The 20,218-nt window shown below is 53.4% G+C and overlaps 1 non-coding gene across 1 annotated transcript; it reads left to right on the forward strand.

Moving 5' to 3' along the window:
• The first annotated feature begins 15,463 nt into the window (after window positions 1-15,463).
• LOC144258178 (U4 spliceosomal RNA) lies at window positions 15,464-15,603 on the forward strand. The gene has a single exon (XR_013344643.1). It is a non-coding gene; the product is annotated as a U4 spliceosomal RNA (small nuclear RNA).
• Window positions 15,604-20,218: the final 4,615 nt, after the last annotated feature.

Here is a 20,218-nt window from a genome sequence, read left to right on the forward strand (position 1 = left end):
CAGGCCCAGATGGGACAGATCCATTAGGAGCTCAAGGCCACTCATTCCCTGCCATAGCTGCATCTAGTCCCCTGATGGGGACACGTCCCCGGCCTGGCTACAGTGATAGGTGTTTGGGGGCAAAGAGATTCGAGCCGCAAGTAACTCTCTGTCGTGACGACACCTCCCAACCCAGCTCCCTCCTACTGTATTTTCTGTGCCCATACTGGGACTTCATGGCTGGGAAATTCAGTGGGACGCCACTTTGAAGCCCACCGACCCCACACGCTGCAAAGCTGCTTCCGTCCCCAAGCCATGTGCCGATCGGGGAGATGAGGGCGAGGGGGTGTTAGTCTCCTCCTTCCTCTGAGTCTAGAAGGGGTCCTGGGGCATCGCCCGTGTTGCACAGCCTTGCCCTTGAGCTACTTTCAGTTCAGGGCCTTGACCCAGCCTGCACCCATCAGAAGGCTGCGAGTCATGGAGATAATTAGCACTCAAATCGCCTTGGCCAGAAGGGTCACTGTGGTCATCTAGTCTGACTTACCAAGCCACCTCCCCACTGGGGACCCCAAAACTGTGTTTATAAAGGGGTGGTTCATCACTTTTAGAGATGGGGAAACTGAGGCACAAAGCGGGGAAGGAGCTCACCCAAGGTCACATAGCGAGGCAGTGGCTGAGTCTGGAACAGAACCCAGGAGTCCTGCATTCAGCCTGCTACTCTAATTATTAGCTCCCACTCCCTCCCACAGGGCAAGAACCCAGGAGTCCTGATTCCCAGCCCCCCACCAATCACTAGGCCACATGTCTTACAGAGCTGGGAATAGAACCGCAGGGTCCTAATTCTGAGACTCCTGCTCTAATTACTAGGCAATGCTGCCTCCCCACAGACATGACCACAAAGCTCCTGGATTCGCATGAATTGAAAAGGGGAAGAGATGTCTATGTATCAGCCTGGTACAGCACAGGGATCACCCAGAGAACAAGGCGCTTCCCATGTGTTTGTGGCTCTGCGTCTGGAGGGCCCATGCTGGTATGATTAGTAGCGGAGGAAGCGTGGACTGGTTGTCGGGGAGGAGGGAGTTTGTCCATTGTGGGATTAGCCTGCTAACTGATGGCCAGGATGTGATCTCATTTCCCGTCTTGCAGAAGGACGGGAAGAGGGGGCACCGGGGCTGGCATTCACAGATGGAAAATGTGAGCAGGTGGCATTTGGGCAGACTCCCTGCTCCCCCTTCCACGCAGTCTAGGGCTGTCCCCATTGACTGGGCTCCGGGAAGGGCTGGAGATCAGATTGGATTGTTCCTCAGGTTTGAAATACGGTGCTGAGGTTTCCTGAAAAGGGTCTCAAGGGAGGATGGGGCCGGGGCCGGCTGGGCTGGCAATTCCCTCCTTCATCCCATACTAGTGCGTCTGGTATTGTGGGGAAAGAGGATAAAATAAGACCCCAGAGACTTTCCCCTGCATGGGGGCGTGGGCGGGGTACGTCAGATGTCTGCTTCACGGGCAATCCCTTGTGAGAGGTAAATCATTCACAGCAGCAGGCCCTGGTTGTGTTGCTCTTCCTGACTCCTGCCTAACTAGATTGTCTCCCATGGGCACAGGGTTGCAGGGTGGGAGGGGGCTGGCCCAAAGCAGGGTGCTGCAGGAAGTGATGTCAGTGGTTTGGCAGTACTGATATTGCAGTAGCTCTTAGCAGCCCTGCACTGAGATCCGGGCCCCGTGCTGCCAGGTGCTTCCAGGCCCCAGCTGAGATCAGGGCCCTGTTGTGTGAGGTGCAGCACACAGAGGCACCTGCCCCAACGAGCTTACAGTGTAAATAGACAAGACAGATCCAGGGCAGGAGGGGAAACTGAGGCATGGGTCAGGGAAGCGACTTGCCCAAGGTCACCGGGCAGCAGGTCACTGGAATAGAACTCGTGTCTCCAGGTAGTGCCCTGTCTGCTGATGCTTGCACTTATAATCCAACTGGGCAGCTATGTCCAGCCCCATTAGATCTCCTGGCAGTCTCAGCAGTGTGCAGCATTTGTTGTTACTTTGGGCTGTTTACCAGCTGCTGTGTTCCATCCCAGAGGTGGCTGCATTTCAGTAATGGGTGAGGGGCTCCTGTGTGCATTCATGGTGCGTAATGAGCTTTGGGAAACCTTCAGGGTGAATGGGACTATGGAATCGTGGATGTTAATGTCACTGGTGTGTACAGATGTCTACTGCCTGGGGGAAGAACCTCCACAGGGTGCTAGCAATACATGGCCAATGACACACGGTTGAACTTCTCTCCTTCTATCCAGGAGAGGGCAGTGGTGGCCCATACATACAATCTCCCCACTGTATTTTCCACGGCATGCATCTGATGAAGTGAGCTGTAGCTCACGAAACCTTATGCTCTAATAAATTTGTTAGTCTCTAAGGTGCCACAAGTACTCCTTTTCTTTTTGCGGATACAGACTAACATGGCTGCTACTCTGAATCTAGGGCATGTTATTCCCATTTTACCGCTGGGGGAAAGAGGCACTTAGACATGAAGTGACTTCCCCTCTGATCAATGAGAGTCAGCGTGAAGCTGGGGCTGGAAGCCAGGAGTCCTGTGTCTGAACCATCCACTCTTGTGGGGAGGTTCTGATGTTGCTGAGGGTGAACACTGGGTCTTCGACTTTTAGCGATGCTATTAATAACATCACTCCCATTACCACAACCCCTTACTATGGTGCACCCCACCCCATGCACCCCAATACCAGTGACCCACTCCCACCCCCAGGAGAACACTGGCTTGGGCTGCCTGCTGAAATGTGGCCGCTCATCCCCCTACTGCCACCAGCAGACCCGCTTTGCTAGGTCTCCTCCCCCTCCCGCCTGCAGCGTTCAGCAATTGTTGCTGTGGGAGGGGGGGAAATCCAATCGGAGGCATCGATCCCTCCCAGGTCTGCAGTTCCCAGAGCATCAGGAACGGCTGGCAGCCTGTGCGGACGTGCAGGGTGGGGGAGGCTCCCAGAGCTTCCATCCCAGGTTGTGGAATGGGGGCGGTTTATGGAGCACGGGCGGGTGCTCAAACAACCTTGGGGGCAGAGATTGGGGTGTTCAGATTGCAAATACAATGCCTCAGCTTGTTATAGCCTGGGTGAGGTTGGGGGGTGAGAGGGGACAGAGAAACAGGGATCAAAGGGAGAGGCTAAACATTAGGGAGGGAGAGTTCTACCAGGAATGGTGGGTGTCTGTCTGTTTAGCTATCATTGTATGTACCCTGATGTCTGTCCGTCGGGGTTCTCACACTGGTGCCCATCACCGTAGTATCTGAGCTATGACAGCTGTCTCGAGTGGGGGTGCCTGTATCCCCCTCTTCTTTCCAGGCCAGCCCTTCCCCCCCGCCCCGTGCCACCAGTGATACTGGCCGGGGGTGCGTGAAAGTGAGTCGTAAGATGTCTCTCTCTGCTGCGACTGGTTCTGAGCCCCTAGGGGAGGGAGAGCAGGAGCTCATGTGAAAATGGGGCAGGAGGGGTGGGGATCCCGAGAGACCTCAAAGCGGGGGAGACGGGCCACCAGGAAGCGGGGAGAGAGACAGATGACAAGGAGGTGGAGGCAGACAAGGGGGATGGGGGAGAGGTGGAACAGACATAAAATAGGGGGAGGGGAGATAGATAGGAACGGAGCTTGATAGGCTCCCCTGCCCCCAATAGTAGGACACCCCCAGGCTCATTGGTGTGTCTGGCAGCTCCATGTTCTGGGGTGTCTATCCCCCAGCCCCACTCCTTCCATTGTTCTCCCTGCGGTGTGTGTCTGGGGAGGGGGCACTTTCCGTCTGGCTACGCCCTGGTGGGGAGGAAGTGACTTGTCACTTGTATCCGACTGTTTATTCCCCGCAGCTGGCAGCTGCTGGGAGGGGAGAGATTCCTGATGCCAAGGCCGGTTGCTGCGGGGTGGGACGTCGTGGCAGGGTTCATTAACGAGGTTGTTAGTAGGGGACGGTCAATAAAAACCCCTCGGCGTCCCCCGAGGCCATGCAGAGGGGAAGGCAGCTGTCACGCAGACTGCACAGCAGCTGTCCCCCTTTCCTGATCCCCAGGGACCCTCTGCAACCCGCTCCGGCTGCCGACTTTCAGGATCTCTCCCGCTGTCCCTGTTGCCGAGCGCTGGCTGAACCCAGCACATCCAAATCCGAAGAGCTCGGGCCCAGATCTTCAAAGGTGTTTAGGTTATTCAATGGGAGTTAGGTGTCTAAGTACCTTGGAGGCTCCTCTGGGCCTGAGCTCAGCCTTTAGGCACCCAAATAAGGGGCAGATTTTCCAATGCTCGGCACTCCTGGTGTGACGCTGACAGCCAGGTTCTGAACAGATGTTGGCACCCAACCTGCCCGGTTCTTTGGAAAATCCACCCACATACTGTGGTGCCTAAATGGGAGCTGAGTTCTTTCCAAAATCCGGGCGATTGTGGGTGCTGACCATGGGAACATCTGGCCCTTAGTGGTTAAAACACTGACGCTCTTCCAACCACTGCTGTCAGTGTCAGCGAGCCCGGACCCCCCGAGTTTTCCACCTCCTTGGAATTTTTCAGCCCAGGAGGGTCTTTCCCAGGTTCCCATCCTGGTGGTGCTGACTCACCCCTTTTCCCTTCTGAGCCAGATACCATGGGACTCCATGCTGTTTAGCTCGTGTGTGGGATCTTGCAGATGGGATCTTCAAAACCAATGTCCTGTTTGTTCCCCACAGAGGTTAAAGATCCCACGGCGTGTTCTCAAGGGGCTGTGGTTTGCCCTGATGTCCCTTTGCCCCCTCTCTTGTGCTGTGCAGTGAAATGCTGTTGGCTGCCGTCCTCCGCCCCAGGGGAGGCTGCATTTCATCATCACTGGGTACCAATAACTCGCAAATCACTCTGATTATTATTTTGATTACAGTAGCGTATAGTGGTAGGCATCGAACAAACACATAGTAACCGGCGGTTCATACTCTGGAGGCTTACACTCGAAGTAGCAAGACAGACAGAAGGCACTACGGGAAACAGAAGCACAGGGAGAAAGGACTTACCCAAGGTCACACAGGAGGCCAGTGAAATAGAACCAGGTCTCCACACTTGCAGTCCAGTGCCCTGTCTACTAGACCACACTGCCTATCCAAACGTCTGTTCTTCACACAGCGTTTGGAAGGTGATCTCCGCCCCAATAGACGCTTGTTTTGATCCTCCTATTTGCCCATACAACTGTGAGTTCATTCAGGACACAAGGGGCTAGAGAGAGAAAATTGTAAACGCGCACTCAGTGTTTTCTAATTGAACTTTCCATTTCAGTCGGTTTCTGTTGTTTTATTATTTTTGTAAATGCCCCAGAGGAAATAGTTGTTGATATGAACTTTCTTAATTGTGTCATGGAAAATTTATATTAGACGTCTGTGTTTATGCTGTGTGTGTGTGTATATGTGTGTGGGAGAGAGGCAAAGATTAAAATCTCTGACCATTTACAAGAAGGTCCAGTGAAAAGTTTAGTTAAGGGAGAAAACAAGCAGCTGCGGGAAAGCTGCTCTTTGCATTGTCAAAAGAGCTGTGAACCCATTTGCTCTGCCTCTATTCATCTGCTCCTTATTAATACTTAATACTTAGCACTATTGTATTGTGTTTTCATCCACTGATCTCAAAGTGCTTTGTAAGCATTAATTCATTAAGTTTTAGAACCCCTCCTCCCCTGCGAGGTAGGACTGTGGTCTTCATTTTACAGATGGGAAACTGAGGCACAGAGGGCTGGCTCCTCAGCTGGTGTATGTAAGTCAGTGAAATTCCATTGAAATGCATGGAGCTACGCCAGCTGAGGATCTGGCCTGTGGAGTTGAAGTGACTTGTCTAAGGTCGCGCAATGAAGTGGTTGCAGGGCTGGGAATAGAACTCAGCTTTCCTGCTCTGCTTTAGCTATAAATGTACCGGAGGACAGCATGGTCTGGTGGTTAGAGGAGTGAACCAGGCCTCCTGCCTTCTGTTCCTAACTGCCACTCAATTGCCGTATCACCTGGAGCAAGTCACTTGCCTGCTCCGCGCCTCAGTTTCCCCATCTGTTAAATAGGGTGAGAAGCCCTCCTGGTCTGTAGCGTGTCATAGGTCAGTACCCTTAACCAACTGACGTTTGTAAAGTGCTTTGAGATCCCTGCTGCTACATAAAGTGTCACTAGATGTCATGGTTTGCAATGTTGTCGTAGCTGTGTCGGTCCCAGGATATCAGACAGGCAAGGCGGGGGAGGTCATATCTTTTATTGGACCAACTTCTGTTGGTGAAAGAGACAAGCTGTGAAGCTCTTTTTCAGCTAGATGGGTCGGATCCTCAGCAGATGGGTCCACTGACTTAATCCAAGAGCCGCTGATTGTCCCCAGCTGAGGATCTGGCTCTGCACTGTTAAATCGAAGCTACAGGCTCAGAGCGAGACAGTTCTGAATATTCTGTGCTGCATAAAAAACCACAAAAGGAGAGAAATCTGCAGCTCTCGGCATCCTCCCTCCTTCCCGGAGATGCTTTGCTTATTTACGTGTTTGAATGCTGAGTTTCCATGGCAACTCTACCCCCCCACTTCTTCTGCGGTTAGAGCCTTGATCCCCCTGGGGTGGGGAGGAGGGTGATGCAATAATGGAGGGGGGCTGTCTGCAAATAGCTCGGGTTAATACTGGGTGGGCTGCGGTGCTAAGACTGATGACCTCAGTCCTGCCAAGTCCCATTTGTGCTAGAGCGCTAAAAATAGCCATGTGGCCCTCCTGGGAGTCTGTCTACCCAGACCGTGTAGACGCAGCCTTGCAGAACTCGTGCTGTGGCTGTTGTCTGGTGTCTTGCTCTGGCAATGGAGTATTTGAGTCTGTTCTGAAAGGCCTTTGGTTCCCCTACCCCACGGGCTGGTCTCTTCTGTCTTAACTAGAAGCTCCCCCTTGGAGAGCCTGCTAGTAACACTGAGAGTTTGACCTTGTCGTGCACCTTTCAAAGTGCTTTGCAACCGCCAGCTCCGGTGAGTCAGGATCATCCCTATTTTATCCATGGAGGGAACCGGGGCATACAGAGAGGGGAAACGATTCTTCCCAAGTCAGACAATGGGGAACACAACCAGGAACGGAGCCCGCAGCTCCTGGTTCTCAGCTATAAGCACCGAACCATGCTTTTGTCTAGTGCGAGGAAAAGAACCAAGCAGTCCTCCCCTGCCGGGTCCCAGCTCGACCAAAACTTCAGGCTGCAAGATCGAAGAGCGGAACCCAGGAGTCCTGACTGCTGGTCCCCAGCTATAAGCCCCAGACTGAACTCCCTCAAGAACTAGGAACAGAACCCAGGAGTCCCCACTCTTAGTCTGCTCTGATCTGTAGGCAAATGTCGCCTTTAGCACCAGCATGCTCTGGTCTTGTGGCTTTTGCTGTCCCATCCCCCATGCCTCGGTCTGGATCTCTCCATCCAGAAAGGCATGGACGCAATTCCTCCCGCTTTCCCCCGCCTTGTTTTGCTCTTCCTGTCACATGCCTTTCCATTTCCTCTCTGCTGAATTATGTAGCCTGAGTGATGATGACTTGGAAACGAAGGGGAACTAGCTCAGCTGAGTCTGGCTCTGGCAGGAAGGAAGATGACATCTTGGTGGGCTCAACCTGCGTAATAGGAGCTGCGGCCCTGATGCTCCAATTTATAGCTGGGACATGGCAGTCAGGACTCCTGGGTTCTGTTCCGGATTCTCCAGTGTGAACCAGAATCGCAGCATTACAGTGACTGGAGTTATACTGGTGTGGGCCCCGGGTGATTCTGCGACACACTGATGTCAGGTGAAGGAGAAATTGGGGGAATGAATAGCTTGATTCAAACCCTGCTAAATGGAGCAACTGTCTTGTGGAGGACAGGGCTGGCATATACTCAAGGGTGCTGGAACAGTTTGTACAGTGGGGGTGCTGAGAGCCATTGAACCAAACTGTAAATCCTGTACAATGGAAACCACTTCAAGCCAGGGGGTGCGGCAGCCCCCCTAGTTCCAGCACGTATGCACATAGCACCCATTTCCCATTGCCCCGCACCTTGCACAGACATTTACACCAGTGCAAACTGGGAGTAAAATAATACCCAACCAATGTACCTAGGGCAATGCAGCCTAGGGCAATTAGAAATCCTGGATGAAAATACCGAGCTGTCTAGTCTGTTAGGTATGAGCACCACTTTCCAGGGCATTTTGCCCTTTTTGTTCCGGTGTTGATCTCCGTTTCCGTGTTGGGGTCAGTGTTGGTGAGGAGGGAGGTGGGTTGTTTCGAACGCTGGCTGGCGGCGCTGGGATTTGGCGAGGAGGCCTGATAAATGAAATAAAACTGTAATAACATCTGCTGCTGTTAAGAACCCACAATGAGGGCTAGATTTTTAGAATGCTGCCTACATGAGTTTGCTTTAACTGCTCGGTGTCACTTTATGGCCTCCATAACCCCTCATGTTACCTGTGGGATGTATGATCCCTATTTAATGCATCGAATCATAGGACTGGAAGGGACCTCGAGAGGTCATCTAGTTCAGTCCCCTGCACTCGTGGCAGGACTAAGTACTGTCCAGACCATCCCTGACAGGTGTGTGTCTAACCTGCTTTTAAAAATTTCCACTAATGGAGATTCCACAACCTCCCTAGGAAATTTATTCCAGTGCTTCACCACCCTGACAAGTAGGAAGTTTTTCCTAATGTCCAACCTAAACCTCCCTTGCTGTAATTTAAGCCCATTGCTTCTTGTCCTATCTTCAGTGGTTAAGAACAATTTTTCTCCCTCCTCCTTGTAACAACCTTTTACATACTTGAAAACTGTTACCATGTCCCCTCTCAGTCTTCTCTTTTGCAGACTAAACAAACCCAGTTTTTTCAATCTTCCCTCGAGTCAGGTTTTCTAGACCTTTAATCATTTTTGTTGCTCTTCTCTGGACTCTCTCCAGTTTGTCCACATCCTTCCTGAAATGTGGCGCCCAGAACTGGACACAATACTCCAGTTGAGGCCTAATCAGCATGGAGTAGAGCGGAAGAAGGGAATTAAATCCAAGGTTCCCAAATCCTAGGCAAGTGGTATAACCATTGGACCATCCTTCCTGTGGTGCACCACCCTAAGGGAGAGGTTTTCACTCTCCTTGGCAATTGTGTATGTGTGAGAGAGTTTAGTTTGTCCCTAGCCTCTGTTTGCCAGAAGCTGGGAATGGGTGACGGGATGGATCGCTTGATGATTCCCTGTTCTGTTCATTCCCTCTGGGGCACCTGGTATTGGCCATTGTCGGAAGACAGGACACAGGGCTAGATGGACCTTTGGTCTGACCCAGTAGGGCCATTCTTATGTTCTTCTGTTTCTGTGCAATGCTTAAAAACTGATCAATGATTATTTTGATGCTGAGATGCAAATAGGCATTTACAGGGCAGGGTGAGGGAAGTGGCAGAGCAGAGGCTACTGGGCATTTGGGCTGAGAGCAGAAGCTTTTGTGATGCCCAGTGTCTTCACGCGCACCTTGTTCCTGGCTTTCCTTTCATAGATTCATAGATTCATAGATATTTAGGTCAGAAGGGACCATTATGATCATCTAGTCTGACCTCCTGCACAACGCAGGCCACAGAATTTCACCCACCACTCCTACAAAAAAAACCTCACACCTATATCTGTGCTATTGAAGTCCTCAAATTGTAGTTTAAAGACCTCAAGGAGCAGAGAATCCTCCAGCAAGTGACCCGTGCCCCATGCTACAGAGGAAGGCGAAAAACCTCCAGGGCCTCTTCCAATCTGCCCTGGAGGAAAATTCCTTCCCGACCCCAAATATGGCGATCAGCTAAACCCTGAGCATATGGGCAAGATTCATCAGCCAGATACTACAGAAAATTCTTTCCCAGGTAACTTGGATCTTACCCCATCTAAAACCCATCACAGGCCATTGGGCCTATTTACCATGAATATTTAATTACCAAAACCATGTTATCCCATCATACCATCTCCTCCATAAACTTATCGAGTTTAATCTTAAAGCAAGATAGATCTTTTGCCCCCACTACTTCCCTCGGAAGGCTATTCCAAAACTTCACTCCTCTGATGGTTAGAAACCTTCGTCTAATTTCTAATCTAAATTTCCTAGTGGCCAGTTTATATCCATTTGTTCTTGTGTCCACATTGGTACTGAGTTTAAATAATTCCTCTCCCTCTCTGGTATTTATCCCTCTGATATATTTATAGAGAGCAATCATATCTCCCCTCAGCCTTCTTTTAGTTAGGCTAAACAAGCCAAGCTCCCTGAGTCTCCTTTCATAAGACAAGTTTTCCATTCCTCGGATCATCCTAGTAGCCCTTCTCTGTACCTGTTCCAGTTTGAATTCATCCTTCTTAAACATGGGAGACCAGAACTGCACACAGTACTCCAGGTGAGGTCTCACCAGTGCCTTATATAACGGTACTAAAACCTCCTTATCCCTACTGGAAATACCTCTCCTGATGCATCCCAAGACGACATTAGCTTTTTTCACAGCCATATCACATTGGCAGCTCATAGTCATCCTATGATCAACCAATACTCCAAGGTCCTTTTCCTCCTCCGTTACTTCTAGTTGATGCGTCCCTAGCTTATAACTAAAATTCTTGTTATTAATCCCTAAATGCATGACCTTACACTTCTCACTATTAAATTTCATCCTATTCCTATTACTCCAGTTTACAAGGTCATCCAGATCCTCCTGTAGGGTATCCCTGTCCTTCTCTAAGTTAGCAATACCTCCCAGCTTTGTATCATCTGCAAACTTTAGTAGCACACTCCCACTTTTTGTGCCCAGGTCAGTAATAAAAAGATTAAATAAGATTGGTCCCAAAACCGATCCCTGAGGAACTCCACTGGTAACCTCCCTCCAACTTGACAGTTCACCTTTCAGTAGGACCCGTTGTAGTCTCCCCTTTAACCAATTCCCTATCCACCTTTCAATATTCCTATTGATGCCCATCTTATCCAATTTAACTAATAATTCCCCATGTGGCACCGTATCAAACGCCTTACTAAAATCTAAGTAAATTAGATCCACTGCGTTTCCTTTATCTAAAAAATCTGTTACTTTCTCAAAGAAGGAGATCAGGTTGGTTTGGCACGATCTACCTTTTGTAAAACCATGTTGTATTTTGTCCCATTTACCATTGACTTCAATGTCCTTAACTACCTTCTCCTTCAAAATTTTTTCCAAGACCTTACATACTACAGATGTCAAACTAACAGGCCTATAATTACTTTCAGCACCTGCAGGGTTGTTTTGTGTACCATGGGCAAAGCTGCAGGTGGCAGGGAAGTGCAGAAAGGGTTAATGGTGCCCTCCACTGTCCACCCTTTCTTTGCTGCTTGTGTAAGGTTCTCTTTGGGGAGATGAAGCTGGGACCCCCTAAGAGTGTCTGTCTCTGCCAGTCCCTCTGTCTATCCCAGCTCTGCGGTTCTCTGTGTGTGGTTCTCACCGTGCCACCTCCTGTTTTCTATGTCTGTCCCTGCCCTGTGCCAGTCCCTTCTCTACCCGTCCCCCTGTCTGTCTGCCTGCCAATCCCTGTGTCCATGTCCTGCTCTGCCTCGCCCAAGGCCCCTCCTGGTGTCTCTCTGCCCATGGCAATCCCTGTCCATCAGCCCTGGTATTCGTCTGTCCTGGTGTGACTCTGACCCTGTGTCTGGCCATGCCAGTTCCTGTCCCTCTCTCTGTCCATTCATGCCTGTCACTCTGTTTGTCTGTCTGTCCATGCCAGTCCCTAACTCTAACCTGGTGTCTGTGTGTCCTGGGGTATTCTTGTCTGTTTGTCCTGTCTCTATCCCTCTGTCCTGGAGTCTGTCCCTGTATCCATCAGTGCCTGTCCTGGGGTCTGTTCATGTCCCTCTGTCCCCGTGTCTGTCAGTGCCTGTCCTGGGGTCTGTCCCTGTCCCCGTGTCCGTCAGTGCCTGTCCTGGGGTCTGTCCCTGTCCCTCTGTCCCTGTCCCCGTGTCCATCAGTGCCTGTCCCGGTGTCTGTTCCTGTCAGTCTCCCCTGGGGTCTGTCCCTGTGTCCCTGTGTCCATCAGTGCCTGTCCTGGGGTCTGTCCCTGTCCCTCTGTCCCCGTGTCCGTCAGTGCCTGTCCTGTTAGTGTCTGTCTCACGGTCTGTCCCTGTCCCGGGGCCCCCCCGTGTCTGTCCCGGGGTCTGTCCCTGCCCCGGGATCTGTGTCTGTCAGGGCCTGTCCCAGTGTCTGTCCCGGGGTCTGTCCCTGTCAGTGTCTGTCCCGGGGTCTGTCCCTGTCCCGGGATCTGTGTCTGTCAGGGCCTGTCCCAGTGTCTGTCCCGGGGTCTGTCCCCCTGTCCCAGTGTCTGTCCCGGGGTCTGTCCCTGTCCCGGGGTCTGTCCCTGTCCCGGGATCTGTGCCTGTCCCGGGGCCCCCCCGTGTCTGTCCCGGGGTCTGTCCCCCTGTCCCGGGGTCTGTGTCTGTCAGGGCCTGTCCCAGTGTCTGTCCCGGGGTCTGTCCCTGTCCCGGGATCTGTGTCTGTCAGGGCCTGTCCCAGTGTCTGTCCCGGGGTCTGTCCCTGTCCCGGGATCTGTGTCTGTCAGGGCCTGTCCCAGTCCCTGTCCCGGGGTCTGTCCCTTTCAGTGTCTGTCCCGGGGTCTGTCCCTGTCCCGGGGCCCCCCCGTGTCTGTCCCAGTCCCTGTCCCGGGGTCTGTCCCTGTCCCGGGGCCCCCCCGTGTCTGTCCCAGTGTCTGTCCCTGTCAGTGTCTGTCCCGGGGTCTGTCCCTGTCCCGGGCCCCCCCCGTGTCTGTCCCGGGGTCTGTCCCTGCCCCGGGATCTGTGTCAGGGCCTGTCCCAGTGTCTGTCCCGGGGTCTGTCCCCCTGTCCCAGTGTCTGTCCCTGTCCCGGGGTCTGTCCCTGTCCCGGGGCCCCCCCGTGTCAGTCCCGGGGTCTGTCCCCCTGTCCCGGGGTCTGTCCCGGGGCCCCCCAGTGTCTGTCCCTGTCAGTGTCTGTCCCGGGGTCTGTCCCCCTGTCCCGCGGTCTGTCCCTGTCAGTGTCTGTCCCGGGGTCTGTCCCTGTCCCGGGCCCCCCCCATGTCTGTCCCGGGGTCTGTCTCTGCCCCGGGATCTGTGTCAGGGCCTGTCCCAGTGTCTGTCCCGGGGTCTGTCCCCCTGTCCCAGTGTCTGTCCCGGGGTCTGTCCCTGTCCCGGGGCCCCCCCGTGTCTGTCCCGGGGTCTGTCCCCCTGTCCCGGGGTCTGTCCCCCTGTCCCGGGGCCCCCCCGTGTCTGTCCCAGTGTCTGTCCCTGTCAGTGTCTGTCCCGCGGTCTGTCCCCCTGTCCCGCGGTCTGTCCCTGTCAGTGTCTGTCCCGGGGTCTGTCCCTGTCCCGCCCCCCCCCCCCCCGTGTCTGTCCCGGGGTCTGTCCCTGCCCCGGGATCTGTGTCAGGGCCTGTCCCAGTGTCTGTCCCGGGGTCTGTCCCCCTGTCCCAGTGTCTGTCCCGGGGTCTGTCCCTGTCCCGGGGCCCCCCCGTGTCTGTCCCGGGGTCTGTCCCCCTGTCCCGGGGTCTGTCCCCCTGTCCCGGGGTCTGTCCCCCTGTCCCGGGGCCCCCCCGTGTCTGTCCCAGTGTCTGTCCCTGTCAGTGTCTGTCCCGCGGTCTGTCCCCCTGTCCCGCGGTCTGTCCCTGTCAGTGTCTGTCCCGGGGTCTGTCCCTGTCCCGCCCCCCCCTCCCCCCCCGTGTCTGTCCCGGGGTCTGTCCCTGCCCCGGGATCTGTGTCAGGGCCTGTCCCAGTGTCTGTCCCGGGGTCTGTTCCCCTGTCCCAGTGTCTGTCCCGGGGTCTGTCCCCCTGTCCCGGGGCCCCCCCGTGTCTGTCCCAGTGTCTGTCCCTGTCAGTGTCTGTCCCGGGGTCTGTCCCCCTGTCCCGCGGTCTGTCCGTGTCCCGGGCCCCCCCGTGTCTGTCCGTCCCTGGCCGTGCCAGCCCCGCCCCGCGGCCCGCTGGGCTCCGGCGGCCGCTGGCCCCGCCCCGCCCGGGGAGTCTGTGGCGCGCCGGAGGCCGGAGGAGGCGGAGCCGGAGCCCGCCCAGCCCAGCCCGTCCCCGCGCGCCCGGCCGCCCCGCTCGGTGCCCAGCGCCGCCGGCTCCCCGATGAATGGAGTCGCCTTCTGCCTGGTCGGGATCCCGCCGCCCCGCAGCCCCGAGGTGAGCGCGGCCGGCGGCTGAGGGGGCCGGGGGAGGACGTTGGGGGGCTGGGGCGCAGGGATGTGGGGGCCTGGGGACTGGGGGGACGTTGGGGGGCTGGGCCGTGGGGGGGGCCGGGGACTGGGGGGACGTTGGGGGGCTGGGGCACAGGGATGTGGGGGGCTGGGGGAACGTTGGGGGCGTGGGGCCGGGGACTGGGTGGACGTTGGGGGGCTGGGGAGTGGGGGGCGGTGAGGGGGCCTGGGACTGTGGGGACGTTGGGGGCCTGGGGAGATGTTGGGGGCCTGGCACTGGGGGGACGTTGGGGGGCTGGGGGGACCAGGGACTGGGGGGACGTTGGCAGCCTGGGGTTGGGGGTAACTGGGGGGCGTTAGGAGGCTGGAACAGGGGGATCTTGGGAGGCTGGGGAGCAGGGTTGTGGGGGGGGGCTGGGAACGCGGGGGGCTGGGGAGATTTTGGGGGGCAGGCACTGGGGGTGTCTGGTACTGGGCAGACATTGGGGGGCTGGGGGACGTTTTGGGGCTGGGGGTAACTGGGGGGATGTTCGGAGGCTGGGACGGGGGGGAGCCTGGGACCGGGGGACCTTGGGGGGCAGTTGGGAGGCTGAAGCAGGGGGACATTATGGGGGGTTGGGGAGAATTAGGGACTGGACCTAAGGGGGCATTGGAGGGGCTTAGGTTGTGGGGGCTGTGGGGCCTGGGGCTGGCATGGGATGGGCAGCTGGCACTGGGGAGGCTGGTGCCGGCTTGGAGAGCTGATGTGGCCCATCAGATGGGGTGCCGGTGATGGAGGGGCTGGTATTGAGGCAAGTGACTGCCCGGGGAGGCTGGTGCCTTAGAAGTGGACACTTTTGCAGCTGGTTCTGTGGGGAGGTTGGTACCGTGGGGCAGGAGGTGGGAGGGGCCCTGGCGCTGGCGGGGAGGTTGGTAGCGCAGAGTCTGAGGGCAGGGCGGCTGGCGTCTCAGAAGCCAGGCTCTTGGGGGAGGCCAGTCCTGTGTCTGCGGGTACTTCCACAGGGAGGCGGCGGGAAGGCTGGCCCCGCAGAGGCTGCGCTGGTAGACTGCCAGCAAAGACAGCGCTGCCAGTGTGGTGGGTGGCTGCTAGCAGAGAGATGAATGGAGAGGTTGCCCATGGGGTCTGGCAGCCTGGTGTTTGTGAGTTGGCTTAACCAGGTCTAGGTAGGAGCTTGACCACTCTCTTGGTCCATCCATCCTCGCAGGCCCCTGGGGTATTTCTATCAAATGTTCTTGACCCGAGCGTTTTCCCCCCAGCACAAGCACCATTAATGCCCATGCGTCTTGTTTCCTCTGAAACTTCCATTACCTTTGTCTCCTCTGCGGACTCCAGGCTGCCCTGTGCTCCTTATCAGCCTGAGAGAGGCCTGTGTGCCAAGCAGTATCATAGCCAATGAGGTTAATCCCAGGCATGATTATTGCTAATTGAAAACTTTTCCCAATACCCCACCGCGATGACTTGAAATATAGTCATCACTGGCAATTTTTGACAGTCTCTACGGAAAAGCATTGAATCAGACAAGAAATTCTGGAGAACAGGTCTTGAGACAGTCCCCTTTGGCTGGATCGGTTTTTGGTTTTGCTTTTAATTTTGGAGGTCTGTGAGCTGACACTGCTTTAAGCAGATTCCCCCCCCCCCGATTGACACACACACACACACACAAACACACTTTGAGCTATGGGACTAGATCCCAGCTGATGTCAACCTGGGCAGTTATGTTGACTTGAAAGTCTGTGCTGCCCGCTGTGACTCAAAGTTGTCGAAACTCAGCCGTGATCAGATAGCGCTCAGTGGAACTGCGCCAGTTTATACCAGCTGAGGCTCTAGCCATTTTTTTGGGGAAAAAATACAACATAGAAAGTGGCAACGTTATTCCTGTGGTAAACCATGGGGTATCTCACCCCTTTTGACCACCTCACCTGCCCTTTGGCCACTTGGGACCAGATCCGGCCATCTGCTGCGTGTTAATTACCTTGACTACAGCAGAAACAGAGAGTGCAGGATCGGGCCCCATTATGAGTGATGCCTTCGCCCCGTGCTCCTGCCATGACACAGCGAAGGTGTTTTCTCGAAGATGCACATTGCTCAAATTGTTTCTGCTGGGTATTATGTTCGAGGAAGCTGTGGGTGTGGGTAGAGAGACGGGAAAGGGAGTGTGTGGGGTGGGAGAGAGAGAGAGTTTGGGGAAATCCTGCTTCTGCTGTAGACTGGGATATTTGGAAGGGTTGTTTGCAGAAAAACGTCTGGGCCTCTTGCTGCATTTGTCCAGATTCTTGTGTTTGCGGATGGAGTTTGGTGCCTGGAGTGGCTTTGAGACAGGAAGCCAGAATGGCTCTTGGCATGAAGCTGGCACAGCTCCTGTAGGTTTCAGTGGAGGCTGCACCTCCTCACCCCAGGGCTGAATTCGGTCTGTGCTCCTTTGCTGTGAGTTGTTAAACTCGCCTCCTCTGTCCACAGAATGGGTCTAATATAACCGGCCTCTCAGGATTCAGTAACGTGTGCGCAATGTTTTGGAAATGAAAAGTGCTGTATTAACCATGGCTCGTGTTTAATCGCTTGGAAGTTTCCTCTTTATCAGTGTATATTATGGCGGAGATTTTCCAAAGAGCCTAAGGGATTTAGGAGCCAAAATCCCAGCCTTTGCCTTTATTCCACTCTTTCCTTTTTTGGTGCTGTTTGTCTGTGGTTTAAAAGGGCCCTCTCCCACCAAGGGAGGCAGTGTTGTCTAGTGGTCAGAGCACAGGGAGCATTAGGAGGCCTTGGGTCTGTTCCTGGCTCTGCTACTGACAAGCTGGCTTCAGTCACTTAACCTCTTGCTGCCTCAGTTTCTCCACCTGTAAAAAGGGGATACTGATACTGGCCTGCCTTTTCAAAACTGCTTGGAAATCCTCAGTCGGAAAGTGCTGTGGTGGTATTTCTCATTGCTGCCATTGCAAACTTTTTCACAGCAGTGCCCTAAAAGTGCCCACAAAAACTAAAGCAGCGGGAGGCAGCTCATTGGTTCTTGTGTACCCGCCTCCTCTTTCCCCCCATTTTCAATGGCTGCTCTGCAGATGTGGAGTTTCTTACCAGGTGTTTTTACTATGAACTTGAAATATTGGCAGGGCTTTTGTGTGACCCTGCTGTCGCAATCTGGGACTGTGGGTTTGAAACCCCGCACTAGGAGCTCATGGGTGCTGACTGATGTGACTTAAAATCCGTAGCCAAGATGCTTTCTGCAGGCTCAGTCCTGCCTGGCACTTGTGCCTTGCTGAGAAAACTCTGCCATTTACTATTTTAATGTTTAACCTAGAGAGCTAATTGTGCGTTGGGTCCTGGCACTTGGATCCTGTTGTGAGTTTGAATTCTGGCATTTGTGCGTTGCTTGGTGTTTGAATCCATCCGCTACGGATTGCAACTGGCTGATGGTTTGGGAGTTTGGGGCAGTGCTGTGATTTTGAAGACTGTCTTCTGTGCTCTGTTTCTAAGTTGGAACCTGGGCCGGGCTTCTCCCCAGCGGCCCGCATACATGCCTTAAGCTTTCTTTTATAAAAGATTTTGGGTGATTTTTAGTGTCCCCAAAACCGAGGCAAGAATAATAATGCTTGGCTTTTCATCAGTAGGCCTCAAACCACTTCATAAAGGGAGGTTCGTATCACTGTTCCCATTTTTCAGATAGGGAAACTGAGGCATGGAGAAGTGATGTGACTTGCCCAAGGTCACCCAGCAGGCCAGTGGCAGAGCTGGGACTATACCCCATGTCTCCTGAGTCCCAATCCAGTGTGCTATCCTCTAGGCCACGCTCTCTCCCTCACCATCTGGAGCCAGCTGAAAATGAAAATAGGCCACCTTCTGGGCTGCAGTGTCGAATGCATGAAAAACAAATGATTATTTACCAGGAGACTAAGAACAGGCCTTGGCAAAAGACAATAGATGTGTGGTCTGTGTGTGTGTTTAATTTTATAGATGTGTAAGGACAGGTGAAATTTCTCTGCTTAGAATAGATTCTCGACCTCAGTTGTGCCCCAGCACAGTACCCGGCTGAATGAGGTTAACCTCTGTGTAGCAGGGTTGCTCTGCGTGAATATTTACTATGGTTCATTAGCCTTGAACTAGGAACAACAAGAACTAGTCACATGAGGTTCTGTTGGCCTCTGCTAAACCTTCCTCTGTTGACACCAATTCATCCTTCTGGGGTAAGGGCACAATCCTACGCTTTGTCTTGCATGAGGGTACTGGAGCGGGAGGAGTGGAAAGAGCAAAGAGAGGGCAGAGAGTGTCTCTTCTCTGTCCCTTCACTCTCCCAATGCACTCACATGCCAGCTGCACAGGATTCCATCCCAGTGATTCCTAGTCTGGTAGCCAAGCCTGTTCGACACGCTTTACTGGGTGTGGCCTGCCAGTCTAGGGCATGGGCACCCCCCCATCATCCCTAAGCATATGCTGCCTCTAGCAGTAAGTGCTGTAGGAGGTGTGTGTGTGCCAATGCAGTGGGCTAGTGCCTGAGAATGGGAAAGTGAAATTTACTAGTAACAACCGTGAAACTGACCAGTGATATTTTCCCCTCCTTTTTCAGGCTGAGTGAAATACAAAAAAAAAAAATTGTAAACAAACAGCATGTAGGGAGAGAGAGGAATTTGACTTGAAACATCCTTTCACCGTCAGTGATCATGCTGCTTAAAATGTTTTGCCTGCTATTGTTACGAATAATACCTAAGGGACTGATGTGCACACTGCTCCATTCCTGTGCCTGTGTGGAGCCTCCTTACAATCTGTGGGGCTCTGTGGGGGTTCGTGGGGCTGCCTGAATGGAGCAGCTTACAGGATTGGAGTCTGAGACTGTATCTGAAAGAGATTAGATAAGAAAATATTTCTTACCCCCCGAACCCTGCTTAGAGCAGGGGTTCTCAACCTGGGGGTTGGAACCCCTCATGGGGTCACGAGGTTATTACATGGGGGGTTGCTGTCAGCCTCCACCCCAAACCCCGCTTTGCCTCCAGCATTTATAATGGTGTTAAATATATTAAAAAATGTTTTTAATTTATAAGGGGGGGTCGCACTCAGAGGCTTGCTATGTGAAAGGGGTCACCAGAACAAAAGTTTGAGAACCACTGGCTTAGAGTCAGTTTCACTTTTGCCCCCTCGGTAGCCAGCTAGCTGTTGTCCCATCCATATGGGGCTTTCACACAGTGATGGGAGAGAAATTTTAAAAAGAAACGTAGGAAGATGTGATCGTAAAAGCACAAATGCCAACAAGGGGACACGGGAGCAAGTGTCCTATGTGAAATTGATTTTTAAACTCATTTTGAAAAAATTGATTTGATTTTCAGTGATGATGTCCTATTACTAAACCAAGAGGTCACTTGTAACAGAGGCAGAGATCCAATTTAAAGAGAAATATATATGAGCCAAGGTTTTCAAACCTGTGTGCTTAAAATTGGGCACCTCACTCTATCTTTACACCACCTAAATAGGGGCCTGAAGTCATTGTGACCGGTGAGAGCTGAATGACCTCTGAAAATCAGGCCACTTGCTTACATGTCCAAGGATGCGTTTAGGTGTCTTAGGCTAAGTTCACCAGTGTGGAAATACTGGCCATCTTTTTAACCTGACAGTGTTCTTTCAGAAACCTTGATTACTTCCCAAATGGCTCTCTTTCTTTTGCGACAGACATCAGAAGGGATTCAGGCCATTATAAGACTGGTTACTTGCGGCATTTTTATAAAAACTTCTCCAGATTTGCTCTGCGGCAGCACAGGAAGAAACCCACCTTTGAGGATCTTGACGATAGGCAGCAATGGCGTATGGCTCTGTTCCTTGGAGCCTAGACCGGAGGGGGGTTAGTGATGTTTCACTCTAGTGAACTGTTTGGAGGAAGAAGGCGGGGGAACATCAAAGGAAGTAAAGTCTCTGAATGGGGGTCTGCTGGGGAAGGTCGCAGCCTGTGAGGAACAGTGTAATTGATCTACGTCTGTGGGTGAGCCCTTTGAGTCCAGTTGCCTTTGAAAGGAGAATTCTCTGTCTCGCTTTCTCACTGCCTGGGCAGCATGTCTTTGACAGGGATTTTCTGTGCAACGTGAAGTTTGGTCCAGTGTTTCCCAAGCTTTTTTGGGCACCTGCCCCATTGAAATATGCGAAGG

Source organism: Eretmochelys imbricata, chromosome 27, assembly GCF_965152235.1.
Source record: "Eretmochelys imbricata isolate rEreImb1 chromosome 27, rEreImb1.hap1, whole genome shotgun sequence".
NCBI classification, from domain to species: Eukaryota; Metazoa; Chordata; order Testudines; family Cheloniidae; genus Eretmochelys; species Eretmochelys imbricata.